The sequence below is a fragment of the Periplaneta americana genome, chromosome 11 (assembly GCF_040183065.1).
Source record: "Periplaneta americana isolate PAMFEO1 chromosome 11, P.americana_PAMFEO1_priV1, whole genome shotgun sequence".
NCBI lineage: Eukaryota > Metazoa > Arthropoda > Insecta > Blattodea > Blattidae > Periplaneta > Periplaneta americana.
In genome coordinates, this window is record NC_091127.1 from 173029023 (window position 1) to 173052174 (window position 23152).

The 23152-nt window shown below is 32.1% G+C and overlaps 2 protein-coding genes across 10 annotated transcripts in view; one reads left to right on the top strand and one right to left on the bottom strand.

Annotated features, from left to right (window-relative positions):
• The window catches only part of LOC138709609 (uncharacterized), an 809429-nt gene that overhangs the window by 377729 nt on the left and 408548 nt on the right, over nt 1–23152 (bottom strand). For 4 of the 9 annotated variants that reach the window (XR_011334963.1, XM_069840504.1, XM_069840500.1 and 1 more), the window contains one exon: nt 15688–15724. The exons of the other annotated variants lie outside the window; for them this stretch is intronic. The gene's annotated coding sequence lies outside the window, so the exon portion shown is untranslated. The remainder of the gene's footprint in view (nt 1–15687; nt 15725–23152) is intronic. 9 annotated transcript variants of the gene reach the window in all.
• Nucleotides 8280–23152, top strand: part of Dh31 (diuretic hormone class 2) — a 718880-nt gene continuing 704007 nt past the window's right edge. Inside the window, exon 1 of the mRNA XM_069840508.1 lies at nt 8280–8378. The gene's annotated coding sequence lies outside the window, so the exon portion shown is untranslated. The remainder of the gene's footprint in view (nt 8379–23152) is intronic.

Here is a 23152-nt window from a genome sequence, read left to right on the forward strand (position 1 = left end):
ATAATAACAATAAAATAATAATAATAAAATAGTAATAATAATAAAATAATAATAATAATAAAATAATAATAATAATAATAATAATAATAATAATAATAATAATAATAATAATACTTATTTATTCATTTATTCATTTATTCATTCATTCATTCATTCATTCATTCATTCATTCATTCATTCATTCATTCATTCATTCATTCATTCATTCATTCATTCATTTATTTATTTATTTATTTAGAATATTAACGTGCAAAAACAACAGCACAAGGCCAATTACAGTTTAGCACGATACAAAACAGAACAAAACAACAAATGATGATGAGAATGAATGATGGAAAATGGCAGTGAGATGAAAATACAAACAATATAATAGTCTACATCAATCATTGATCAAATAATAATTATAAAATTATAAATTTAGTACAATGAGATAATTGAAATAATGGAATAGTCTACATTAATCAATTGACCAAATGTAAGAAATAAAATGGACAAATAATTATAAAATTAGATCAGTGAGTTAAAAACTCAGATATACTACACATTAAATGGATCCAAGTTGGATCCATGCAAATTAGCATATTTAATGCATCTGCAGACCGGAGAGAGAGATTTAGGATTCTTATTATAAAACAATTTATGAAATCTTAAACCATTAGCAGGAATACGAAGACTGATATTGCTTACGAAAGATTCACAATCAATATCACCCTTAATGACTTTACAAAAAAATAAATAATCAAGATCCTGACGTCTGGTGAACAAACTACCGCAATTGAAATAATTGCATTTAATCTCATAGTTATAATCGGAATTTGGTAAAAATCTATAAGAACACAAGGAAATAAATTTTATTTGAATATTCTCCAATTTAGCCGAGTCAGTGGAAGTAATGGAGTTCCATACAACAGATGCATATTCAAGCTTGGATCTAACCAACGTATAGTATAAAATTAATAAACACATAGGAGTGGAAAAAGAATAAGTTATAGACCTAATTAGACCAAGCATTCTTAAATAATAATAACAATAACAATAATAATAACAACAATAATAATAAAATAATAATAATAATAAAATAATAATAATAATAATAAAATAATAATAATAAAATAATAATAATAATAATAACGATTATAGTAACAATAATAAAAAATAATAATAACAACAACAATAATAACAATAACAATAATAATAATAACAATAATAATAAAATAATAATAACAACAACAATAATAACAATAACAATAATAACAATAACAATAATAATAATAATAATAATAATAATAATAACAATAATAATAATAAAATAATAACAATAATAATAAAATAATAACAATAATAATAATAATAATAATAATAATAATAATAGCAATAATAATGATGATAATTGGCATGTTGAACTCAGTTCTTTGCAGTAGGAATATTTTAAATAAAATCATAACCCTAATTTACAAATCATTAGTACAAAGTGTTACGTTATATGCGGCAGAATTTTGGACATTAAACAAAATACATGAAAACAAATTATTGGCTACAGAAATGGACTTCTGGCGCAGAGAAGCAAGAAAATCAAGAAGAGAAAAATTTAAAAATAAAAAATTAGAAATTATGAAATTAGAAAAGAACGTTAAGAGAGAAGTTTTATATGATATTCTTATTGAATTTGGTATCCCCAAAAAACTAGTTCGATTAATTAAAATGTGTCTCAGTGAAACGTACAGCAGAGTCCTTATAGGTCAGTTTATGTCAGATGGGTTTCCAGTTCACTGTGGGCTAAAGCAAGGAGATGCACTATCACCTTTGCTTTTTAACTTTGCTCTAGAGTATGCCATTAGGAAAGTCCAGCATAACAGAGAGGGTTTGGAATTGAACGGGTTACATCAGCTGCTTGTCCATGCGGATGACGTGAATATGTTAGGAGAAAATCCAAAAACGATTAGGGAAAATACGGGAATTTTACTGGAAGCAAGTAGAGATAGGTTTGGAAGTAAATCCCGAAAATACAAAGTATATGATTATGTCTCGTGACGAGAATATTGTACGAAGTGGAAATATAAAAATTGGAAATTTATCTTTCGAAGAGGTGGAGAAGTTCACATATCTTGGAGTCTTGGAGCAACAGTAACAAATATAAATGATACTCGGGAGGAAATTAAACACAGAATAAATGTGGGAAATGCCTGTTACTATTCGTTTGAGAAGCTTTTATCATCCAGTCTGCTGTCAAAAACTCTGAAAGTTAGAATTTATAAAACAATTATATTACCGGTCGTTTTGTATGGTTGTGAAACTTGGACTCTCACTTTGAGAGAGGAACATACGTTAAGGGTGTTTGAGAATAAGGTGCTTGAGAAAATATTTGGGGCTAAGAGAGATGAAGTTACAGGAGAATGGAGAAAGTTACACAACACAGAACTGCACGCATTGTATTCTTCACCTGACATAATTAAATCCAGACATTTGAGATTGGCAGGGCATGTAGCACGTATGGGTGAATCCAGAAATGCATATAGAGTGTTAGTTGGGAGGCCAGAGGGAAATAGATCTTTAAGGAGGCCGAGACGTAGATGGGAAGATAATATTAAAATGGATTTGAGGGAGGTGGGATATGATGGTAGAGACTGGATTAATGTTGCTCAGGATAGGGACCAATGTTGGGCTTATGTGAGGGCGGCAATGAACCTCCGGGTTCCTTAAAGGCCAGTAAGTAAGTAAGTAAGTACTTCCACCTTGATTAAGGGACGTAAAATTTATTTAAAAAAAACTAAAATACTTGCGTGTCTTATGCCTACGTTCTCCACACAGACGAAAATTCTAAGACGTTCAGAGCGTTTTTCTAAGCAACGAAAGTTGTCTAATGTCCTCACAATCTCTCCAATCTATTGAAACTGGATACTATGCATCATCACAGACTTGAATACCGGATTTGTTATTAACGACGCTTAATAAAACGCAACGAGGGAGATTTTATGAGTCGCATATCCTCTGATGTATACGACTAAGTTAACAATTAAATTAGACATAATGCTTCCCGAGAACTGGCAATTCGACCTCGTAAAAACATTAGTGTGGCAGGAATGAGGATCGTCCTCCGACACCCACATGAAGCCAGGCCACAAAAACTAGTACACGAAGTGCACAATCACAGCAGTTACAACAGAAGTAACTCACTGCAACTATCTTACCAATCTTAAAAATGCATACATATATAATTTTTTTTTCTCAGACTCTTGGGATTACAATCTTGAAAAAATTAATTGTATAATGTACTTTTCTGATTGCTTTAACACAGAGACTTTAAAAAATATTAATTATCTCCACAATTAAGACTTTTTTTCAAAAGTAGACATTTTTACAACATTATTCAATGCTTGTAAGACCCTAAACTCTATGAAATACGAAATAAGTAAATAAATAAGTAGCTAAGTAAGTAAGTAAATGCATAAATAAATAAATAAATAAATAAATAAATAAATAAATAAATAAATGCATAAATAAATAAATAAGTAAATAAATAAGTAACTAAATAAGTAAATGCATAAATAAATAAATAAATAAATAAGTAAATAAATAAATAAGTAACTAAGTAAGTAAATGCATAAATAAATAAGTAAATAAATAAGTAACTAAGTAAGTAAATGCATAAATAAGTAAATAAATAAATGCATAAATAAATAAATAACTAAATAAATAAGTAACTAAGTAAATGCATAAATAAATAAATAAATAACTAAATGCATAAATAAATATATAAATAAATAAATAAGTAAATAAATAAGTAACTAAGTAAATGCATAAATAAATAAATAAATAAATAAATAAGTGAATGCATAAATAAATAAATAAATAAGTAAATAAATAAGTAACTAAGTAAGTAAATGCATAAATAAATAAATAAGTAACTAAGTAAGTAAGTAAATGCATAAGTAAATAAATATAGAAATAAATAATTGCATAAATAAATAAATAAGTAAATAAATCAGTAACTAAGTAAGTAAATAAATAAATAAATAAATAAACAAATAAATAAATAAGTAAATGAATAAGTAACTAAGTAAATGCATAAATAAATAAATAAATAAATAAATAAGTAAATGCATAAATAAATAAATATATAAATAAATAAATAAGTAACTAAGTAAGTAAATGCGTAAATAAATAAATAAGTAAATAACTAAATAACTAAGTAAATGCATAAGTAAATAAATAAATAAGTAAATAAATCAGTAACTAAGTAAGTAAATAAATAAATAAGTAAATAAATAAGTAACTAAGTAAGTAAATGCATAAATAAATAAATAAATAAATAAGTAACTAAGTAAGTAAATGCATAAATAAATAAATAAATATAAATAATTAAATAAGTAAATAAATAAGTAAGTAAATACGTAAATAAATAAGTAAATAAATAAATGCATAAATAAATAAGTAAGTAAATAAATAAATAAATAAGTAAATAAGTAAGCAAATAAGTAAATAAATAAATTATCTCTACCAGGTTAAATAAATAAATCTAATCTAATCTAAAATCTAATCTAATAAATGAATAAATAAATACGTAAATTAGTAAACAAGTAAATAAGTAAGTAAATAAGTAAATAAATAAATACATAAATAAATAAATAAGTAAGTAAATATATATATATGAATAAATAAATAAATAAATAAATAAATCCCCATGTCAAAATATGCTCAAGGCCTCAATAACTCTATCCTGTAAGTTTGAATCAATTCAGACAAATAGATCCTGAGAAAAGTAAAATTTTATATGAAAAATATACTACTTATGGGAAACGTGCTTCAAATTTTCTCAATGCATTCCAGCACCATAAATATGATGGATTTTCAGCATCCTCCCCATCTCCACCTTGAGCACAGTAATATGTAGGCGCCAGTGGAGTAACGGTTAGCTCGTCTGACCGCGAAACCAGGTGGCCCGGATTCGATTCCCAGTCTGGGCAAGTTACTTGGTTGAGGTTTTTCCGGGGATTTCCCTCAACCCAATATGAGCAAATGCTGGGTAACTTTCGGTGCTGGACCCCGGACTCATTTCACCGGCATTATCACCTTCATCTCATTCAGACGCTAAATAACCTAAGCTGTTGACAAAGCGTCGTAAAACAACCTACTAATAAAAATATGTAGGCTATATCATGTATCATTGAAAAGGGGAAATACTGTAAATTATGAATTAAAAAAAAAAGATAAAAAAATTGTACGATTTTGACCTTTTCCGACTCCCTCAAAGCATTTAGAAATTAAGTTACGGATATTGTTAAAAGTACCACGTGAAAAAAATTAATCCATGAAAATGTTTAACCAATTTAACTGAGACATTTTTTATTCGTCCACACCTGTGGAGTAACGGTCAGCGCGTCTGACCGCGAAACCAGGTGGCCTGGGTACGATTCCCAGTCGGGGCAAGTTAACTGGTTGAGGTTTTTTCTGGGGTTTTGCCTCAACCCAATACGAGCAAATGCTGGGTAACTTTTGGTGCTGGACCCCGGACTCATTTCACCGGCATTATCACCTTCATCTCTTTCAGACGCTAAATAATCTAAGCTGTTGATAAAGCGTCGTAAAACAACCTACTAATAAAAATATGTAGGCTATATCATGTATCATTCAAAAGGGGAAATACTGTAAATTATGAATTAAAAAAAAAGATAAAAAAAATTGTACGATTTTGACCTTTTCCGATTCCCTCAAAGCATTTAGAAATTAAGTTACGGATATTGTTAAAAGTATCACGTGAAAAAAATTAATCCATGAAAATGTTTAACCAATTTAACAGAGACATTTTTCATTCGTCCACACCTGTGGAGTAACGGTCAGTGCGTCTGACCGCGAAACCAGGTTGCCCGGGTTCGAATCCCAGTCGGGGCAAGTTACCTGGTTGAGGTTTTTTCCGGGGTTTTCCCTCAACACAATACGAGCAAATTCTGGGTAACTTTCGGTGCTGGACCCCGAACTCAATTCACCGGCATTATCACCTTCATCTCATTCAGACGCTAATTAACCTAAGCTGTTGATAAAGCGTCGTAAAATAACCTACTAAAAATATGTATGTAGGCTATATCATGTATCATTGAAAAGGAAAAATTCTGTAAACTATGAATAAAAAAAGATAAAACAAAATTGGACGATTTTCACCTATCCCGACTCCCTTAAAGCATTTAGAAATTTATTTACGGATATTGTTAAAAGTATCACGTGAAAAACAATTAATCCATGAAAATGTTTAACCAATTTAACTGAGACATTTTTCATTCGTCCACCTGGAGTAACAGTCAGCTCGTCTGGCCGTGAAACCAGGTGGCCCGGGTTCGAATCCCAGTCTGGGCAAGTTACCTGGTTGAGGTTTTTTCCGGGGTTTTCCCTCAACACAATACGAGCAAATGCTGGTTAACTTTTGTGCTGGACCCCGAACTCAATTCACCGGCATTATCACCTTCATCTCATTCAGACGCTAAATAACCTAAGCTGTTCATAAAGAGTCGTAAAATAACCTACTAAAAAAATATGTAGGCTATATCATGTATCATTGAAAAGGTGAAATTCTGTAAACTATGAATAAAAAAAAGATAAAGAATTGGAAGATTTTCACCTTTTCCGACTCCCTCAAAGCATTTAGGGTGCTATTCATAGACATTTCGCTAGCCCGCGCTACGAGCGTGCTAAACTAGGCCCGGCTATTGACTGGTTACTTGTACAGGATTCATATCATATCATATCATATCATATCATATCATATCATATCATATCATATCATATCATATCATATATACTATAAATGATTGGAATGACCTACCTGCAGCGGTCTTTGAGGGCTGTCCTTCCTTAAGGAGATTCAAGAAAAATTTAAAAAGTTGTGTACAAAGTGCAAATTAAAATTAAGGTGACATTCAAAATTTAATTTTTTAAGGTGACATGTATTTATCTAGCCTGACGAGTTTACTTCCTTGGTTTGAATTGTAAATTATTTAAAAATAGCGTGTAAGAGGGCATTAGACTAGAAATGTTTAGTTTAAATGTAGTTCTGTTTATAAGTATGCATAAGACTGCAATTATTTGACTTATTTGAACTGTCGTATCAGTGAAGCGAGGTGAGTCAGTGAAGTTATGGTTTTACAGTGCAGTGGACAGTTCCGATCAGTGATAATTTATAGCGTCAATGAAATGTGTTCTATAGTGTCAGTTAAATGTGTTACAGAGTGTCAGTGAAATGTGTGCTAAAGTGTCAGTGAAATGCGTCGTAGTGCCACTACAGGGAATGAGATGAGAGTAAAGTGAAAGACTATTGAAACTTATGTAGGACCTATACATAATTATGTAGGTTGTGTTGTAAAATTAGGTGATTTATTTTATGTTTTTATTATTGTGTTAAATTGTATTGTGCATTCTTATTGTATTGTGTATAAAATTGTATATGTGTTGTAAATTGTATTATGTATTGTAAATTTTATTGTGTATTGCTTATCATTTTATTGTGTATTGTTAATATTGTATGTACCACTGCCACCGGGTGCTTGCCCACTTGCAGTGTAAATAAATACATACATATATATCATATCATATCATATCATATCATATCATATCATATCATATCATATCATATCATATCATATCATATCATATCATATCATATCATATCATATCATATATCATATCATATATCATATCATATATCATATCATATCATATCATATCATATCATATCATATCATATCATATCATATCATATCATATCATATCATATCATATATCATATCATATCATATCATATCATATCATATCATATCATATCATATCATATCGCTAACACTGGTTTATGAATACGAAAAACGTTAGTTCGATGATCATCCACCGGAAGCCCGCGCTAAGAATGTCTATGAATACGGCCCATAGAAATTTAGTTACGGATATTGTTAAAAGTATCACGTGAAAAACAATTAATCCATGAAAACGTTTAACCAATTTAACTGATATCAATATAAGTTCAGAATGAGACATTTTTCATTCTCGTCAACGATCTCAAAAGAAGAACTGAAATTGCTTTTTGTTTAAATATAAGAGAACTTTTACATATTATATTTCGGAGAAACATTACACAACATTCAACTATATGTTACAGGTACCAGAACGCAATAACAAAAATACTATAACAAGTTGAAATTTCCACATGTGTACGCAGGGAGCCGAGACGGACTGTGATTGGCCGGGCGTGTCTGGGAGGCGTGGCTACGAGTATTCGTCGTCGCGACGCTCGTGTGGGTGTTGGGATGTATATATAGTGCGACGAGTGTTACACGGTAACTCCTGCAGGCGCGTCCTATCTGCTTGACCTGACCGACCCTACATCTCCGCCAGGACACGTGAGTACCCTTCAACACGTGTGTCTCCCCGCACCAGAATCTTTGTCGCTCCTTTGCACCACACTAAATCCACGCTACGTGGATTCACTGCGGTCAATTAATCTTTTTGACTTAACGAAATGTACCGTAGAAGTGGGTAAAGTCAATCAGTGGGTGTAAAATCGATCATTTGCGATTTTTATTGAAAATTATATATTTTCTCAGTTACTTCTTAAAATTTTGTTATTCTGACTTCATTGCCTGACATTGTAAATGTAAGAGAAGGGACAACAAAAAGCCTGCGCATGCCAACAACTGTATAATTACCGTTGAAGTGAAAATTCTTATTCTCAACTTTTTCTCTTAAATGAAAATAAAGTCTTACAAACTCTAAATTATAGTCAGTAGTGAAAGGAGACAGGAAGCATATGTAAGTAGGCCTACTTTTCGTTGAGATTTTATCCTGAAATAACAGTTTTGCAGTTCGTAAATGTTAGTATTGAAACTTATTATTTTAAGAAAACTTGTACGTTTGTAGGTTTAAGTCGATCATGCCATCGACCTACTCGAAACAGATAGGACCAGCAGGAAGAATAAATTGTTCACAAAATACCTCCAACTAACCTTATAAACAGAAAAGTGTCATAGTATAGCTTATATTGATGGGATAGTGGGGAAAGAGGAAGACGAAATTATGGTGAATTTCTTGCGTAAGAGAAATACTACCAAAGGAACATATTTTGTACACCCCTCTGTACCTGACTATGGGAACAACGTAGTTTCTAAAGTGACATGAGGAGGGGAAGATTTCAAATAACATCCGATATAAACCTAAGCAATGTTGAATTGCATTTTAGATTATAATTGAAGGGTGGTATTTCAATGTAAATTTTGAATTCTTAAATCTTTTTTCTCGGTATGTGAAGTATTAAAATTTGTTTTTATATTTTATAAGTTGGCAATCATAGTCACGATTGTACAGTGGAGACCTATAGGACTAATTGTATCGAATAGTATGATTACAGTAACAAAAGATACACTATATAATGCTATAGGCATATATTGAAGATTATTATTGTGTTTTTACATCCCTTATAACAAATAAAATATATGTAATACATTTAATTTGTTTTTTTAAAACATAAACAGTGATCGACTTTACTCCGCAATATTTTAAAATCGATCTTAAACTAAAAATTCAATGGTGATCGACTTTGCTCTATTTCAGCAGGTAACTTCGATCACAAGTCAAATAAAAAAAACAGTTTTTTACAGATTGTAATTCAATTCTTGTAACGTGCCTTTCATAAGTGAAGGATATGACGACAAATTACTATTTTCTGAGGAACTTCGCTCCATTGCATAACCTCAATATCATTAAAAAAAATTGCAAAATTTTGATCGACTTTACCCTCTTCTACGGTACAACAAATATGCACGTTTCTTATTACGAATTTTAAAATAAAATTGCCATATCATAAATATTAAATTAAATTATCTATTGTCAGCATGCGTAGGGTTGCTATACGTCCCGAAATTTTGGAGATCCTTATTAGATCCAAAGCATGAATACCAGTTTTTGGAAACTAACATTTTTATGATTAATGTAATATAGCTCGCAAATGAGTATAAAATATATAGTAAAATATATTTTTGTCATTTTCTTTTCATCGGTGAGCAATGAGTAAATTTTTATTCTCCAACTTTACCAGAACAGGTGCGTAATTTCAAAGACAGCGTCAGTTACAGCAAATTTGAACAGGAAGAAAGACAACGTGCACCACATACGAAACACATCAAATCCCGATCAGCGCTCGAACGAAACTTGGCATGTTTTAAACTGTTAACGGAATATTACTGGAATAACTCTGATGCACTAGTAGAAGTGGTGAACAGGAAATGTTTTTCTTTATTTTATTCCAACAAGTTTACAGATAATTACGAAGTGACTTCTGTTTTAAAATTGTGTCAGATAGTGCGCTTAAACGTTAGAGAAAGTTCTATGAATTGAATTTGGCTTAAAATGTTAATATAACGTCTAATTATTTTATGTGCAGTCATTATTTTATTTGGTGATTAAAATAAATGGACAATAATCCGAATATTTTTACTATTTAAATACGGTAACCGTGAATATGCTAAATCTATTCACTTCAAACAAAAGGTTTTGAAATTACGTTCCAATTTATTATTTATTGTTGCATCTTTGTTACTTTCTATGTTAACAGTCAATTTATATTTTCCGTAATATTTTGTTTATCTTATGAAATTCATTGTCACCTTCTTTCTGTATGCAGATAGGTATTGCTTAAAAAGTGTGTATGTTTTGTTTGTATTTCAATAAAACCTGTATGAAAATAGCAACAATGAAAGAAACAAAAACATACGCTACTTCACGTGTAGGTACACTATCGTCGAGCTTGGGTAAATGTCCATGCTTTTTATGAAACAACTGAATAATTTTTTTCTTCAGCTTGTAGTTTAAACTGATGCTATTTCAGTGAATAAATGAAACAAAAGAGTTGCGATCTGCATTATTTGCAAACAGTTCTATGTCAATGTGGAGCGTTATATTTTAGTACGGTATTAGGGGAGAGTCGGGTAGTATCGGACATCGGGTAGTATCGGACAGTGGGTTTCTTTCATCTACCATCATATGGTAGTACCTGAATGACATGGTTACGTTTCTCTATGCGACATCACAGAAACGTAACCATGTCAATCAAGTACTATCATCGTGTGGTAGATGAAAGAAACTCACTGTCCGATATTACCCGATGTCCGATACTACCCCACTCTCCCCTATAATAACGAATTAATCGTAAAATATACATTTTTAAGTAAATTAAGGGGACAAACTACTAAAAGTGACAACTGTTTCTTAATAATTTTCTTTCAACCAAATTTTGAGAGCATGTTTACTATGTAAAGGACTAACAAAATCCAAATTTTTAACTCCCAAATTTTTTTACTGTTGACTTTTTTTCTATTTTTTTAGAAATATTTTCGAACTCAAGTTTTTAGTAAAAGATTTGCATTTTTAAGCTTTCCTTTTTTTGTTACATTCACAATACATATAGAAAAATATTCGCGTACGTTCATTTTATGAAATATCTCATTTATTCACTTTCAAAAATTGTTTTGAAGTTTCGAAAATGTTATTTTTTTATAGTTCATGAAAAAAATATTAATAAAACAAACTAGCAGTATTTCTTACAAAATAAATGCATAGAAACATGCAGTTATCTCGTAAATACTTACAGTAAAAATTTCATCCAGATGGATTAAGATTTGATACAAAAAAAACTTGGTGTTGAATCAAGAAAAGTAAACTTACGAAAAAATAGATTTGAAAGTAAAATGAATATTTATGTAATATTACAATTCTCTTCCGCTACATACGTTTTGTAACTTTAGGGAGCCAACTTTAGAACAAAATTTACTAAATTCGTAATCAGAAATTTCTAAAAAAGAATAATTTGATCAAAAAATAATTTTGACACCTCTTTAAATGCCACGCCCCCTTACAGCCTTAATTAAAAACAAATTAAACATATTTGTAATCAGAATTGAAATAAATACACATGGCATGTGAAAATGTATATTCTAAAAAAGTGAAATAGTTAATAAAAATATTTTGGAAAATTTTCAAGATTTTCAGTGGCGTTTCTCCTTAAACTGAATAAAATCTGTGCGTGTCGTTTTGAAAAGATAAAAATAGACCTGAGGAGAAGAAGAAATTCATAAAGCAAAATTAAATTAGCTATTGACTTCATTTACGAGATAGTCTTAGCGTCCTTTTCGAATGGCAGTGTGACGTATGAAGTAGAAGAAGCGATCAGTTTACATTTACATTTAAATAAGAGATCAGGGTGTTGAAGGAAGAAAAGTTTACTTTACGGATCACGTGACAAAGAATTTTTCTCATCTTTAATAGAGACGCATGAGCGGATTGTTGAAGAAATGTATCGTAGTATTTCGTCGTCGTTCCTGCAATAAATCCTATGTGACATATTTATCGATTTTCAGATTTTTGCTCTATTAAATAACTTAAATAGTGATACAGCAAATAATAAAATCTCCTATATGTAATTATATTTCTTTCTTTCGAAACTGTAAGAATTCACAGTCTCCTATGTACAGCTGCCATAGGAGGAATAAATGTGTTTTTTCTTCCTACTGAAAGATGTTATATTTTGCACATAAGAATTATTGCAGGAACAATGACGATTTATTTTTATTAGTAGATACTTCTATTTCCTACCTTCAACAACTATTTGAAAGTAATTAATATTTGAGGAGAAAAATTCGCTCCGGCGCCGGGGATCGAACCCGGGTCCTTGGTTCTACGTACCAAGCGCTCTGACCACTGAGCTACGCCGAATTCAATCCACAGCACCGGACCAAACCTTCCTCCTTCAATGTTTCCCTTTGTGGCCTGACTCCAAGTTAGGCATATATGTTGACTATATGTCCAATGTCAACTGCCATCATACAAGGGGCGCTCTCAACTGAGTGACGTATTTGGCCGGGATTCCGCAGTTAAGTGCACAGTAATATGTACAGACATATGAACTGCTAGCTATGAGAATATTAAAGATATTTTTATTTTTATTTTTATTAATTTGTCCTACAGAATAATATCTGTAATATTGACAATTAATATTTGAAGAGAAAAATTCGCTCCGGCGCCGGGGATCGAACCCGGGTCCTTGGTTCTACGTACCAAGCGCTCTGACCATCGAGCTACGCCGAATTCGACCCACAGCACCGGACCGAACCTTCCTCCTTCTGTAGTAACTTATATACCTATAATTTCATGTTGAAATGAAATGTTTTGTCTCAGTCTAACATCTAATTTCTTTTTTCAAATTTCCATCTTTGTAATTACTGCATATAATTCGCGATTCTATTGTAGCTAAGTATATACAGTATAATTATTTCCTTCACACAATTTTTCGACTAAAAGCATTTAGTTTCTTCAAATTTGTTGGTAATACGACAAAGTATACATTATATTAATTTCCTGATCATGTGTTCCGAATCGCCATAATACTGACAACAGAAATGGAAGCTTGCATGTTACCTAAGGCAGGAAGGTACTGCCTTTCTGGACAATTCATTTCATGCAGTTTGGGTGAACGTTACTAAATAGCTGTTACAGATATCTGAACAAGATTTTCAGGGAACGTTTTTACAATCTTTATTTTTAATAATACATACTACAAATTGTAGAGTGTTACGAGGTATTGCGATATAATTTTGTTTAATATAAAAAAAAAACGTAAAACACAGAAAAAATGATTCTTGTGAATTTTTCAAAACCTGTTCATTCAAAACAAATGAACATTTTTGTGTGCATTAATTGTACACAAAAGACTAAAAATAGAAATGGATTTTGCTGCGATATTCTTGTAAATATTAAAAAAAATATATTGATACTTATTAAATTTATGTCAAAAGAAAACTGTGAAATTAATAAAAAAAAATGTATAGTTACAGGGCTCTCATTTCATTTCAAAACTTCCGAGTCTAAATAACTAATTATTTAAACTGAATTCAATTTAAATAATGAATTATTTAGACTGGGAAGTTTTGAAATGAAAGCCCTGTAATATCTCAATGCCTGTTAACATTTTTCAATTTGTGGTAGGTATTAATAAAGATTACGGATATAAAAATATTTCCTAAAAATCTTGGTTAGATATCTGTAACAGCTTTAGTAACGTGCACCCAAATTTCATGAAATTAACATTGTCGAGAGAGGCAGTACTATCTGACATTAAAGCACTGCTAACTAGTTAATTAATCAATAATGGAGATATTATGCTGAGAATGAAATAAAAATTTGAATTTCTCCTTAAAGCCGAGATAGAAAACGTTCTACTACAAAATAATCTATCCTTCATTTTCTTTTACTTCCGTCGTATGAACAGCCAGCTTTTAAATACAACTGTTGCCCATCAACAGGTAGAGCGGTCGCTACGAGAAACTGGGGAATATATCGACTGCGATGTCAGGTGGGCAGCCTCCACGTGACCGACCTGGTGGGGTTAGTTCACGGAGTACGTAAAAATGGCTTTGAAACAAGCACAATGCTATCATACTCAAACCATAACTGAAATTATACAGGGACATCATTTTATTTTTACTAATATTTCTGATATTAACCTGGCTATACCTTTAGATCAACGGTTGCAACCCCTTTCCACGACTGGAGTTCGATGGCGTAATATACAAACAAATCACTTTACTAGGTATAGGAGGGAAGAAAAGTAGTTCATCCATTTACGTAAACTAGGAAATATCGCGATTTTGAGTTTGATAATTTTCATTAGGTTTTTGTTTAATCAGAATACAGTACAGTATTAACAATGAGTGTTTTTACTCACGAACTGAGCTGTCCATACGGACGTATTCATTATGCAGTGTATATTATACTGTCTACAGCACATTAGCGTACACTATAGAGAATGAAGTTAAATTGAAAAATAATCATAATATGGATATTTAAACACATTTTTCAATATAGTGGCGGTTCATTTCGATACAGGCTTCAGTTCTAATGTGTGTAATTTCAATTACCAGTTTCGTCCTTCGTACTAGTAACTCATGTTGAAATAATTCTGTACCTACTCTGTAAAGGAGTATCTTACGTACTGTAAATTCAATCTTCACTTCTGCTCGATCCGAAAAGATAAAATTACTCAGACATGCTATCTACTGTCCGTCCAAGTGGTTATGTCGCAGGATCGTAGAAAGGAGGGAAATCACGTGACAGTTAATTACTTAACAAGGCCTTTTATTTCAGTTATTTTAAACAGTTATATGGGTATAATATTACGTAGACGTCCAATTTCTAACAGAAATTAATCTTCTCAGAAAAGAGCTGAGACAGTCCAGTCACTAGCCTTTACAGAGAGGTGAATAGAAGCTGGCGGGGAAAACCGGAATACGACGTAGGCAAATGGACGACAGTACCTGTGCGAAAGTGATGCAATATTGAAAGCTCTTTCGTCATTGGAAAACGCGAACATATTTTTGGAACGTACTGTGACGGTAAGGCTACTATGACTGTATATGCGGTCTTGGATCTGTGTGGAGGACGGTTGAACTTCATTAGTAGAAGGGGTGGGAGTGAAGTACATTAAAAAACTCAGGTACAATAAAAATTGAAGTAAAAATAAAATGATGTCCCTGTACTAAGCAACTAAGAACTTTTATGTAACACATTTCTGAATGCAACAGTTGGTCAACGACAAATTAATAGTTTATTTTATAGAAATTAATTTTAACAACATTTAAAACTACTTCGAAATAAGTGACTTACTTATGATAAATTCTGCTAATCATCAGCAATGAGAATCCTGCAAAAAACGAAGAAATAAATAAATACAATTTCTTTTCATATTTTATATTCGGTAATGTATATCCAAAAAATCAAAATGAAAAATTGTGAGAATTATTTCTTTTAAATCACATGGAATTAAACTCACACGATTCTGACTTTATACATTTAAAAAAATCTCAGTCTACAAAATAATAATAATTACAGAAACATATTCGAGTATAATACTTTTTTCGAATGAAAACGTACTTGTACTTCTTGCATTAACTTTTTCTTATTTTATGAATGCAATGTAAGAATTTAGCCTTTAATATTTTGTTTTTAAATGTTATGTTCACCAATTATTTTAAGTCACATTATAAATGGGAATAATGTTCTTGTTAGACAATCCACATGAAGTACCTATAAAACAACTGAAATTAAATGTTAAGCACAGGAACGCCATTTCATAATTTCAATTAAGAAATACGCCAAACCAATTATCTTTGCACCAAAAACCGGATCTCCCTGGACCAGATTATCATATTTTATAATTGTTTGAATGCAACAGAAGTCAGAAGTCTTGCTAAACATGTTATTGCTGAAACACTACGAAATGCCACTGAACGAATATTTCACACTTATCACTGCCAATGTTGCGCTATAAACCAATTTTCGGCAATCTAATGTAAAAGATTGCTTACAGATATTTGGAAAGTTTCAGAAAAAATACACAAATTCAGTCTTCTATCACGATTTTTTTGTTTTTAAATTAAGTAATTTGCTGGGAGACATCGTTAAATATAAGCCACTCTTACACTAAACCTGGAGTAATTTAAGCTTATTAATCAGATATGATTCTACTTACTGTTTTTTATATGCTCACCTGTATGTAATTTCTATTTCAAACATATTTCATTGTTATTTTCCATCCAAAGATCATTAAGAACGCTGAATATTACTTAGTATCTCCTATCTTTCTTCAAATAGTGTTTATATGCCATGTTAATTTTCATTTTTTTTCATAAGTTAACAATGATGCATATTGGGAGCAACATATAAGAAATTATTTTCCTACACAATTCGGGCTATATTCACGTTTTTTTGAAATGATTAATCGACAATGGTTTGCTTATTGTTTATTATACGTATGTAATTTCTATTCCATAAATTTTATATATATGTTTTGATGTACCGAAGTACATATGATATTTCCATGCAGATACTCTGCGTCATCACATGATGAAAGAGTGATGGAACGGAGAAAAATTATCTCCGGCGCCGGGATTTGAACCCGGCTTTCAGCTCTACGTGCTGATGCTTTATCCACTAAGCCACGCCGGATACAATCCCGACGCCGTTCAGAATCGTCTCAGATTAAGCTCCATCTCTTGGGTTTCCTCTGGTGGCCGCCCTCTGCACTACGTCATAGATGTCTATGAACGCAGGACCGAAGTCCATACATGTGTTGAGGTGCACTCAGATGAGTGACTGATTTATATATGATATGCGTAATAAATCACTTTGTGATTTAAGACGGCGCCCATACCGTCGGATCCCGGCCAATCAGTCACTCATCTGAGTGCACCTCAACACATGTATGGACTTCGGTCCTGCGTTCATAGACATCTATGACGTAGTGCAGAGGGCGGCCACCAGAGGAAACCCAAGAGATGGAGCTTAATCTGAGACGATTCTGAACGGCGTCGGGATTGTATCCGGCGTGGCTTAGTGGATAAAGCATCAGCACGTAGAGCTGAAAACCCGGGTTCAAATCCCGGCGCCGGAGAGAATTTTTCTCCGTTCCATCACTCTTTCATCATAAATTGTATGTACACCAATTATTTTAAGTCACATTATAAACGGGAATAATTTTCTTGTTAGACAATCCACATGAAGTACCTATAAAACAATTGAAATTAATTCACTGTCAATACAGTTTACATGAAAAATTGTTACTATAGTACGCTATTCTTACACAACATATTCAGGATCGGTTAGAAAGAAATAAGTGTAGTGTAATGAACTGAAATTTTTTTTTAATTGACCTATAAAAATAATCACAGAACTTATTTCCAGGTTGTAGCCTACATGCTTTCTACACATACAGTCTAAAATAAATTGCAGTAATATTTATATTAAAATACGAAATCTTAAACAATAATGACAATCTTCCTAAGAAACGACGACGTATTTTAGAAGCCACATAATCATAAAGACTTCTCTTTTGTATATTTTCGGTCTCAATTAAATTTGTAATCCATTTATGAAACAAAAATGCCAGATTTTCAACTCTTAATTCAAGCTTTCCGATTAATTGATGTATATAGGCAATTATTTTTATCAAATTCGAAGTTTTAATCACATCTGAATTGATGTAAGCCATTATGAAGAGCAATAACCTATAAGGTCCTTGAATTACATCGAAACAGACTATATATAGCCCAAGTTTTCTGAATGACACTGTAATTTTGTGTCCAACCTTGTCGGCTAATATTATGACATACCCTCCAGCATAGAATAGAGATTTCATATCTCATAAGCCATCTGCAGATAAAAGGATTGTATTTTTTACATAGAAACATCAAAAACATATTTTTAATTAAATACACGAAACAGAGTGCAATTTCGACCACTTATCTCCCTCATACCAACGGAATTTTCCTTGTCTGCCTGCAAGGGTTTTAGATGTGCTGGACAAATTTTACGAAATAAAGTATTCGGGATTTTTAGCAAACATGAGATGAGCCAATGTAACTTATTTAGATTAAACAAAACTGAATTTTTCTCATTGCTGATAAATACTGAATACAACGTTTTGAATGTTGGACTTACCTTCACCTTCAGATGAAAAAAAGAGTCCTTAAAAGTGACTGACCGAGAAATTATAGAAAACCACATCAGATATTGAGGGCAGGGAGGCTCAATAACGCAGCCTTCTAATAATTATGAATTCTAAAGTAAACTAGAAACTATATACATAGGAAGAAGTGTATAAAGGAATAACGTAAGTAAAACAGCTACTGTGTAAGAATAGAAATCAATGTAGTCAACCTAGAAGCAATAAAAACAAATAAGAAGATCACTGTAATGAAGATAACTTATTCTTGCATTGTATGCTTGACTTATTTCCTCATTATTCCGATTTTTATCGTGTCACCACTGACATTTCTGTTTGCACCTACCGGTAATTTACTTGATGTATTATCAAAGATATATTTATGAACGAAATCATTTACTATGTACTTAAATCACGTTTGTTAAGCACTATTACCATACCAAATTTGTCCCCGATTAAAATATAAGACACCGAAATTCCATTCAGTGAATCATTTAAAGATTCTAGGTATTTATATGGATAAAAGTTTAAACTGGAACCTTCAAGTTGCAGAACCCTGCAAAAAAGTATTCTCATTAATCCACTCGTTTAGGCGATTGAAGAATTTTCTACCCTTTTCCATGAAAAAAATGTTAGTGCAAACACTCGTGATGCCCCACTTCGATTACTGTGATATTCTGCTTACTGACCTAAGCGTTACTTCGGCGCAGAGACTACAACGTGTTCATAATATGTGCGTCCGTTTCGTCTGCAATATTCGCCGGGCTGATCACGTAACACCATCCCTCGAAATGTTGTCCTGGCTCCGTCTAGAAGATCGTAGAAAAATCCACTGTCTTTCCCTTCTCTTTCACATATTGCATTTCTCCACTCCTGTCTATCTTGCGTCTCGTTTTCAAAATTTATCCACACATCATAACCTAGACACCCCTCAATATTATCCATTCCCTCCCACCGAACATCCTCATATTCATCTTCTTTCACAGTGGCTGTTCCTCGGCTTTGGAATTCCCTACCGAGTAATGTCAGGGACTGTCAGACATGAAACAAATTTAAGAATAGACTAACGAAATATTTTTCTAATAATTCTTGTTAACAATAATAGCTCTTTCAGGTTTCTCAATGTTTAATAGTTTTATCACAAAATAAATATTTAAATTATCATTATTATTATTATTATTATTATTATTGTTCAAATAAAATACTTACAATAAGTAATCATGATTACTAACTAAGCAATTACTTAAAATAAATCTGAACGCAAGTTAATGCTTGTAAAACGTATTGTTTTTCATGTAACCATTGTTACGTATTTTCTATGCAATTATCGTCGTTACTACGCACGGCATCGTGGCTAACGAGAAGACATGCTTCGGCACAAATCGTAATCACGTGATTATCATGGTCCAGTCATGGCCACCTTGACAATCACCTAATATAAATACATGTTAAAAGTTCTAAAAAACAAAGGAATTGCTATATTAAACTCATGTTAAGCGTGTATTTATATATAAACTTGTTCATTGTTGGCATGACTAAGAACGTGACGTTGTCCCGTAGCCTCTCATTATCATGATTGTCTACGTCGCAATAACTGAATGTATTCCATGTAAAATCCTTAATGGAATACTAAATAAATGCACTCAATCAAGTGGATATTCACTACAAGAAATATTACTGATCTCAAATCATATCCATTTCATTCTGAATACTACCACAAAGTATACAAATGACATAGGTTTGTCTGTTCAAGGAGAAGTTTTAACATAATTTAAAGAAGTAATGTGGATATAATAAGAATGGATGCGTATGCAATCTTGTGCCCTTCCTTGGCTTCTGAATAGTAATACAAGGTAAATATGAACTTCGTGTAATACTCTATCCTCAGATAGATGAATATTGACAGTAATGGTTGTGCGCCTCAGATATAAGTTCGATTCCGTAGCGTTAAGGCGAAATGTTTCTGTTACCATAGTACAGATATATGAAGACCTGAATTGATAAAGAGCTCAAGTCAATTGAAGTATAAATTACTCAGGAAAGGAATAAAACTACATAGAGTTGCAATATAGGAGTATTAATATTAATATTTGTATGATTAAAACATAGGCTTAGTAAGACTTGGAATATTCTTTTTTACAGGATGGTAACCAATGTAAAACATAACTTACATATGGTAAAAAAAAATAAAATTCTGTAAATTTTGGACTTGGGATGCTTGTCAATTTAGGTTTATGAATACGAAAAACGTTAGTTCGCTGATCATCCACTGGAAGCCCGCGCTAAGAATGTCTATGAATACAGCCCCAGATGTTTAAATTCAACCACAATAAATTAATTTCTTTTAAAATATACCTATTTTTTACATTCTTGCGATCTAACTTACGAAATTGCCTCGATTTTCTGTTTGTAACATTACGATATTGAGAACCTGAAATAGTGAACATTGTTCTTGTGGACCCTGCAAGGTGGCTGAAATCTGAGCCGACGTGCTACATCCAAGAATCGAACTGCCTACAATCGAGGCTCCACTGTACATACTTTAATAATAAACAGCGACAAAAATGCACTGAACATAGGTATTAGATTTCAACCACACTACAGTACACCTAAAGAAGGTCTAAAGAAAACGTAGCTCAAAGGGTAAGACATTAAGCAGTGTTGCAAATATTTAAGAAGCAAAACATCACACCGGTCTGGCGGACCTCGGGTTAAGGGTTAAATTTCTTATCAACCAGATCAAAGAATGCGATTCAAGTGTTGTTTCTCACATTATCTTACTTACTTACTGGCTTTTAAGGAACCCGGAGGTTCATTGCCGCCCTCACATAAGCCCGCCATAGGTCCCTATCCTGAGCAAGATCAATCCAGTCTCTATCATCATATCCCACCTCTCTCAAATCCATTTTAATATTATCTTCCCATCTACATCTCGGCCCCCCAAAGGTCTTTTTCCCTCCGGCCTCCCAACTAACACTCTATATGCATTTCTGGATTCGTCCATACGTGCTACATGCCCTGCCCATCTCAAACTTCTGGATTTAATATTCCTAATTATGTCAGGTAAAGGTCAGTTCTGTGTTATGTAACTTTCTCCATTCTCCTGTAACTTCATCCCTCTTAGCCCAAAATATTTTCCTAAGAACCTTATTCTCAAACACCCTCAATCTCTGTTCCTCTCTCAAACTGAGAGTCCAAGTTTCACAACCATACAGAACAACCGGTAATATAAGTGTTTTATAAATTCTAACTTTCAGATTTTTGGACAACAGACTGGATGATAAAAGTTTCTCAACCGAATAATAATAGGCAATTCCCATATTTATTCTGTGTTTAATTTCCTCCCGAGTATCATTTATATTTGTTACTGCTGCTCCCAGGTGTTTGAACTTTTCCACCTCTTCAAAGGATAAATGTCCAATTTTTATATTTCCATTTCGTACAATATTCTCGTCACGAGACATAATCATAGACTTTGTCTTTTCGGGATTTACTTCCAAACCTATCTCTCTACTTGCTTCAAGTAAAATTCCTGTATTTTCCCTAATCTTTTGTGGATTTTCTCCTAACATATTCACGTCATCCGCATAGACAAGCAGCTGATGTAACCCGTTCAATTCCAAACCCTGTCTATTATCGTGAACTTTCCTAATGACATACTCTAGAGCAAAGTTAAAAAGTAAAGGTGATAGTGCATCTCCTTGCTTTAGCCCACAGTGAATTGGAAACGCATCTGACAGAAACTGACCTATACGAGCTGTGCTGTAAGTTTCACTGAGACACATTTTAATTAATCGAACTAGTTTCTTGGGAACACCAAATTAAATAAGAATATTATATAAAATCTCTCTCTTAACCGAGTCATATGCCGTTTCTCACATTATCAGAAGTGAAAATTGAAATTTTAAGAATATAATGTATATTTTACATGTAGGTGCAGTTCGTGAGAAATTTTTATATGAAGAAATTTGATATGGATAGAGTACCCTATGTAGTAAGTTCAAAATTAACAGAATTGTACGTTATTGTGTTTTTTGTCTTTAATACAGTATTGTATTCAGACTGGAGGCACTGGTAATTTTTATCAACATTTCATACCCTGGCGCTTGAATAATTTAAAACATAATTAATTTAATCTCGTTGCTAGCGAAGAGGATGCATCAACATAGTCAGTTGTACAGCTCCGAGCTATTATCCCATCCCTCTAGGGACTGATGCAAACATTTCAGATCGTATTCTCCCATAATGTTTAAATACGTAACATTCCATTATTAGCGAGGGAGACAATGAACAGAATTATCCGATGCTAGAGACCTCTAAATATTAGAGAAAAATAATCATGAAACCTTCTATTGTAGATTTTTTTCTAACGGAGGAATCAACGTCAAGACTGTTGTTTTTTTAGAAATGTGAATTAAATAAATTATGGTAAATTATGTTTAATCTATATATGTAATTTGAACTGGTAATGGAAATTACGGGAAAACGGCTGAACGGATTTTAATAAATGACCCCTCATTTTGAAGCTTGTAACACAAAGTTTTTCAGAAAAAATAGTAGTTTTCAGTGAAATATCAGTTTTCCTACATTATTTTCCTATTTTCCAAAATCAATCTTTCTTCAGTTTTG